Source organism: Marmota marmota, unplaced genomic scaffold, assembly GCF_001458135.2.
Source record: "Marmota marmota marmota unplaced genomic scaffold, marMar, whole genome shotgun sequence".
In the NCBI taxonomy this organism is placed as follows: domain Eukaryota; kingdom Metazoa; phylum Chordata; class Mammalia; order Rodentia; family Sciuridae; genus Marmota; species Marmota marmota.
Genome location: NW_026000185.1, coordinates 28,462,266 through 28,469,575, shown reverse-complemented (window position 1 = coordinate 28,469,575; position 7,310 = coordinate 28,462,266). Strand labels below are relative to the sequence as shown.

Below are 7,310 nucleotides of genomic sequence, written 5' to 3'. Positions count from 1 at the left end.
GGAGCGCCTGCCCAGCCGGGCCAGTCCGCGAGGGCTGCGCGCCCGCAGGACCGCGCTGCGCACTTACCGCCCTGCGGGCCACAGGGCAAAATCGCCATAGGCCAAGGTGCATATAGAAAACAAAGGAGCATTAAGCCCAATCTATGTCGTGTTTTCAAGGAAGAAAACGGAAATGTGTAGTCAGCTTTTTTGTACCCTGAAGTGTTTTTTTTATTGCCCTAAGTGATTTCCACAGGTTCTGGAATAACTCTTACAGCTTTGCCTTGCGCCCTCCTCTTTCGTGTGGGCTTAAAAAAAAAAAAAAAATCAAACCCACATATTAAAAGGGGGCTTTTTATCTGCCATCTGATGGCTTCAGAGCGATAATACACTATTATCTTCTTAAACCAGGAAAAGGGTGGGGGGGATTTTTCAGAAAAATTAAAAAAGAAAGTTTTTGTAGCTGTTCAGTTGCCACTAAGAGATTGCACAGTCAAACCGACTCTAAACACACTAGTTTGGATTCCTAAATATTTTCAAGAAAAGAATCTTCTCGTTTGAAACTTTGACTTAAAATAAAACACATTTACTCCACATATTTTTTAACAAAAAAGAAAAGTCACATCAGGAAAATATCTGATTTTGTGGTAGCTGACCGTAGTGTTTTCTCGTACGTGAATAGAATCCTGACATGTAGTGCACATTGATCCATAGCTTTAACTGACCCTGGGCTTTTGCCGACCAGGGTTTGTTTAATACACTCCATTCTAGGCCAAATCAGGACAAAAAGAAAAGATCCGAATCTAGGTATTTTATAATCTGCTTTTTAACCTCTAACCGCAGAGCACGCTGATCAGACCTCATATCTGGGAGGTTTAGGAGACAAGTTAGAACTGTAGCATGTACCCATTCATTTTGTTAATTTATGGAGTCCTGTCTATGTTCGTGCGTCCGCCCATGTACGAGCATTGAGAGAAAGGGAAGAGTAGGCCGACAAGGTGGCGGCAGGCAGTCCTGGGTCAGGCTGGCCTGCCGCGTGCAGCACTCCGCACTGGGCGCCTCACCTCCCACCACCGCCCTGGCCCCCAGCGGAAGGGGCGGCCTGGGCCTGGGCCTGGGCCGGGCTGGCACGCGCGCTCTTTCCCCTTCTTCCCACCACAAGCACTGATGACCCCATGGAACTCGTGGGAAGCTTCCTTCCCTGCAGAAGAGAATGTGGCAGTCTGGGCTGCGCTCCCACCCCTGTAGAGAAGCCCACACTCGCACACAACGCTGATGCTCTTCACTTCCAGACCAGACCATTGGCCCTTCATCCATTTCGCCTCTTGGAAGGTTCTTTTATGCACAGTTTAGGGCAGTCAAAGTACAAATCAAAAGTCTAACTTGTCTCGGATTCCTCCTGTTGTCTATGTGTATACGCGTGAGAATAGAGGTGGATGAGAGTGTGCGTGCGTGCGTGTGTGCAATTTTATACGTCTGTGTATTTTCTTAAGTACCTGTGCACACATAGAGTGCATTACTGCCACCTTTTTCAATAAGCTGTTTATCAGTTATGGCTTCTACAAGTTTGCTAATTTAGACTCCTTTATTGCCATATCTTTAAACTAACAATAGATGATTTCGGTATATATATATATTTTTTTTTGCTTATTTATAGGTGCTGTATTTTATTATCTGATTGTTAGGAAGGGATGAAAGGGGCAAATATTCTTTAGAGGGATAGACTGCCGGCAGTATTGGGTATAATTTACAAGATGTAGTTGTCATACTGTATATTACTGATTGAAAACTTTTTGACCGTATTGTGTATCATTGAAACCTTTGTCTTAGGTCAACATCTTTGGATGACATTTTAATGGTGCATTCATTATTTCTTAAGTTTAATTAATATTACTTTTTTGATTTGGGGGGGTGGGAGGGAGTTCTAATTCTAAAGGTATGCTCCCGCTATTACACCTCAGTGTGCTTGTTATTACTTAACGTGTAGGACTTTGTAAGATGTGAAACCACATTTCTTGCATGATGTTTTAGAGATTATGTATTTCATTTACAGTCTTTTAACCTGCAGCTGCAGCACTTAGTTCAAGTTTTCACAAATTTAAGAGTCACTACACTAAAGACAATGCCTTTTCATGAATAAGAAGTTCTCAGAAGGCTCTAGGAGGCTGGGAGGCAGGCCCTTTGTTTGTCTTTGGATGGTTGCGTCATTTCTGAACTTTAAATCTGGTTCAGTGAGAAGAGAAGTCACAATGGAGGAGCTTAAGGGGAATGATTGACATCGGCTCAATGCAGGTGCGCGGAGAAGAGTGCGTTCACACCAGGGACCTTGAGGACAGTGAGGAGCAGCAGAGCAGCTGATGGTACTGTGGTGTCCCCTCCACAAGAACCTCAAGGGAACGTTGTCACATGTGTGATGAATCTCTGAATATCCACTTTTCGTTAGAAGGAAAAGCAGGGAGTAGGTGGGAGCCGCTGGGCCAGTGCTTCCGTTCTAAAGGCATGACTGTTATTCACCAGGTGTTGAGGCCGAGGAATTGCAAAGTCTAGATCTGTCCATCCTCGTGGCCCGATGTGACGGCCTACAGCAGCCACTTGAGCTCTTCCGAGCAATTCAGTCATTTGGGTTTGTTTCCTTGGTTGCGCTGGGCTCCCGCTGACTTCCACCTCGTCTTTTCTGCCAGACTTACATCTGGGTGCTCGATACAATCAGCTGGTTAGTTGGATTTTGCTTGCAGTTCCACGTTTGTATTTTTTCTCTATTATTTATTTTTTTTAATTGAGATTCCAACCTCTGGTCTTTTGTGTTAAGTTAGTTCTGTCTGTGATACTTTTAGGAGCTGCCGCTCAATAACACAGATACCTGTGGAGTGGGGCTCAGCCCCCCCCCGCCCCCCCGCCAGCCCCTCCGTTGAGTCTAAGGTTCATCTTTCATCTTGATAAGCAATATTCAAGTGCCTTGAACAGCGCCCCTCCGTGCGGTGACCTTCTGGCAGCTGGCGATCCAAACAGTGGCTCACATAGGCAGCCGACCCTCCTCCTCTTTATGCTCTATCAGCTTAAAAAGCTGATTTGTACCTCTCCCTGGGGGAAACGGTTTCATAGAAAACACTAACACTTAATTACAAGCTCCATTATTGCCATTTTAAATGGCTCCTTTCTGTTAATGGGAGGTGGCTTTCAGAGCTTCAGTTTCCTGCTGAGCAGAGGCCAGACCTAAAAGTAGTGCTGGCTTCTGGCCCCTTGACCTTGCCTCCCATCCAAGTCCCCTTACCGTATCCAAAGTGGCAGGCATGTCCCAGACTGCTCCCCACCACCCCAGCCTTGTGGATCAGTCAGGAAGTCTGGTTTCTGTCCTCCAGGCCTCTCTGAGGAAGAGAGCTGGACTTGATTGTCCTCACCAACCTGTCTGAGGCACATGATGACCCATAGCATCTGGTGGTCGTGCCCTGGGATGCAGGCTTGGGAGAAGCCTCCAGAAGTGCCCAGGCACCGTTTGCACTGGCAGACCACAGCACTCCTAAAGTAATCAGGCGAAAGAGAATGGCACTCAGCCTCCCTGGGACACCTCCTGTCCCTCCAAAGCACAAAGGCCACCTGCCCAGCAACGTTCCTGGTGGTTTCTCCTTCCTCCCTATTTAAAAGACCCCCTGTCTGATGTGGGCAGTCAGGTATGGTTGGTGATCCACACCCAGGGCTCACCAGAGCCTCTGTCCTCTCATGGTAGCCAAGAGAGTCCCCCCCCCACACCTGCCCGCCGCCGCCACCACCCCCAGACCCACGTGGGCAGCTCTCCTACCCATCTGCCATCTCAGCCAGGGCCAGGGCCTGTCATGCAGCAGACCAGGCAGGAGGCAGGTTGTATCTTAGGGCCTGGTGGGGATCCTGGGTGATGGCCAGCTGCCCTGAGATCACGCAGAGGCGATGGCCTCAGAGGGATGGGCCAGGGCCACCAGGCGAGTTCCATCACCGGCAGGCGCCTTCCCCAGTGCAGTTGGCCCTCCTCCTCTGTTCTTCCGTCCCATCCTTCTCTGGGGTGACCATGAATTCTGGACATTCTATGCAATGTTTCTTGTTCCTCTCATTTTATAAAACCAAATCTCACTGGAAAGTGGCAGGGGAGCCCAGGGGACATGCAGGTTCCTTCTTAGCACAAAGTGAAGTGGAGGGGTCACTGGCGAGACCTGGAGCCTTTGCCTTAACTGCGTTGTGACAGGCACTGGTAGGAGCAGACATCTGCCCGTGGTCCTCCTGAGGCCCACAAGCCCGCTGTGCAGGGGCAGCAGAGTGACCTGGGGCCGGGAGGAGGCCGAGACACTCAAGGCTGGAGCTTGGCTACCACCGCCAGGCCGCCTCTGTCCCTGGCCGGATACCCCTCATCTTCACACTCCTCCTTTGTCCCCTTCTACCTCACTAACCTGTGCCCTCCCCTTGACATCACTGCTCAGAAAGCGAGGTCAGCATCGTGCCTGGCGGCCATGCCTTTGGCCTCTACTTTTTCGAGGACGTCAGGGGTGCACTCTGCAGGGTGCGTGGGTTTCCCAGCCGCTCTCACCTGTCCTGTGCGGTGTCCTCTGCAGACAGGGTGGTTCCGGCCTCAGAGGACCTTGTCTTTGGTTTGCCTTTGCTTTCTGCTGCTGTGAAGTCTGTCACAGCCGTCCCCCTTGCCCTGGGCTGTCCAGATGGCCACGTGAGCAGCTTCCCCAGGACTCCGCAGCTGTCTGTGTCCTGGCTCTGGCTCTGGGGCCACGACCTGGCTTCACTGCGAGCTCTTATTGGCGAACGCAGACATCTCCAGGGCAGGGAAGATGCCTGGCTCTCTCCAGCTTGTGGGGCTGGTCCTTTTTTTTTTTTTTTCCCCTGTCTTTTCAAAAGACTATGCCAGTCTCTGTTCAGGGCAGAAGAAAACTGGCCCCCAGGGCAGCTGGTCAAATGTGGGTCCACCCGCTCTGGCTACTCTGATGGCCAAAACATTCAGATGGAAGTGGGAGCCAGGAGTTGTGTCCCTACCATGTGCCTGGTGGCTTACCAGGAAAAAAGTGCTGCCACCACTTCAGTGTCACCAGGGCACTGGCAGTGAAGGGAAAGCCCTTGTGACCACCAGGGCAAGGTGACAGCCTGGCATTCCAACACGTGCCATCTGGCCAGCACACTTCAGGCTGAGAAAGGTCCGATCTTACTTTCATTCCCATCAGTTTTACCTTTTTGATAGATGAAAACTGCCAGGAAAATAAGTCCCCAGGTCAAGTTCCAGAAAGATTCAGAACACTTTTGGGCCCTTCAGGGTCATGGTGGAAGACGTGAGCAGAGGACGTAGAATGAGCCCCAGCCACAGAAGCCCTAACCAGGGAAGTAGGACAGACGGCTCCCTCCGCCCACCTCCGGGACCCACCCTGCCACCCAGCGCCCTGCCTCTGCCACCTCCCCTCCAAAGATCTCGTGTCCACACTGTCAGTGGCATCTCAAGTTCTCATTTTTGGATGAAGTGACATTTAGCTTTAACGAGACATTTCCAAGGCGCCTAGTCTCCTCTGAAATGCTAACTTTAAAAGTTCGGCATCGTAGACAAAGAATCCTGGGAAAGGCTAGTGGGAGACAGACCCCAGGCGCCTCGAGTGCGCCCACCGTCCCTGCTGCTCGGCCTCCAGAGCCTTGAGTTGCTCCTCACAGGTGGTTTTAGTTGATCCGTGATGTTAACGCTGTAGTCTGTGTTATTGTGGTTTCTGTAGTGTTTGGGCTTTAATTTCTACCACAAGATTTGCTGTATGCTATGTATCAAGCTTTCTGTGATCAGAAAGGAAAGGTGCCTTAAATCCCAATGTCACGGCTCTATCCCTATGGAAAAATCCAGAAGCACAGTGTGCGGAAGTCAGCGCTGGGACTTCCGCAGGCAAACAAGACACCCTTCAGCAAGACTGCGTTGAAGTGGCCCTGGGGCTGCTTTTCTTTTGTGATTCCTGCTCCCCCCTTTTTCTTCTTTTGTTGTTTGGTAGTTTGCTTTAAACAGAAAGCACTTAAATAGATGACTATGTATAAGCTCTGTGCAATAGAAATCATGTTTCTTCATTTTTTAAAAGCGTATTGCACACCAAATGAACTCAAAAGTAAGCTTTAGACAGGTGGATCCAGGTGTGGATGAGGATGTTCACTGTAGTTCTGTGTCTTGGGGAACCGAGGGGAAACAGGCCGCCCGGCCCGCAGTCTCCCCATGCAGCGCCGCCCGGGCGGGGCAGGTGGGGCGCCTGGGAGTCCACAGCTGAGAACCTTCCCGAGTGTCTGAGCCCACAGCCATGCCCCAGCACTTACCCCTGTCTTGTTGAGATGGCCTGACTGCTACTGACCTGCCAGCGTGCACGAGGATAGCTATAAAAGGATTTTCCTTGAGAAAAAAAAAAATTATTTCTACCTATCCTCTTCTATTTATTATTAGGTTAATCATTGGAGTAATTATCAGGAGTGTGTTGTTGTTTTGTGTTGTTGTTGTCATTACGAATGCTTTTTGCTGTCACTCCAGTGGTTACTGTCCTCTGCTGCCCCCTCGCCCCCAGAGAACCCAAGAGCCTGGGGGTGCTGGGGGAGCCGAGGGGGGTTTCCCAGCAGAATCACAGCCACCTCCTGAGTAGCCACTCGGAAACTGGGCTTGACTGTGTAAATGAGAGTTGGACAACAGCCGCAGTGCAGGGAGTGCGAGCCAGGGCGCTCGGGGAGGAGCTGCTGGGGGAGCTTAGGAGAGCCAAGTTCAGTTCCCCAAAGCCTCCTAGAGCCTCTGTTAAGACTTCTGGCTTCATGAAGGTTTGGCGAGTCTTGGCCAGAGAGGGCACAGGGGCCTGGCCTGGACCATCACCTCCAGCAAGAGAGTGGTTTCTTGCGGGGCCGCCCGGGTCGCTGTGTTTTGGTTGGTTTTCTGTTGCCTTCGCTGCCCTTGCTCACAAGGTTGATCCAGACCATCTCGCCAAGCAGAGGGGTTCTTTAGCACCAGCAGCGGCTGGAGGGCCCACCCAGGAGGGCCTGGTGGGGTCTCTCTCCCCGCCAGTGTGGTAACGAGCAGGAAGGGCCTGGTGAGGGCCAGTGCTCGGTGGTAGAAGCACAGCCAACAAGACCCCAGCCGCTTGCCCGCCAGGGACGAGTGCCCAGCCCCGGCCCACTGGCAGAGCGTTTCCTTCTGTGCCATGACTTTGCCCCTTCTCTGAGATTGTTGGGGGTCCTGATTTTGTTCTTCTGTCTTTAAATACAGGCCCCCCAGTGAAATGATCACCCCACCCCCCAGAGGGTTTCCATTTTTCTCTAATTAGTCTATGCATTTCTGCCTCACCCCCTCCCCCTCCCCTGTCTCT

The 7,310-nt window shown here is 51.1% G+C and overlaps 1 protein-coding gene across 3 annotated transcripts in view; it reads left to right on the top strand.

Annotated features, from left to right (window-relative positions):
- Positions 1–7,310, top strand: part of Cux1 (cut like homeobox 1) — a 328,005-nt gene that overhangs the window by 303,644 nt on the left and 17,051 nt on the right. The gene's annotated exons all lie outside the window — the stretch shown is intronic.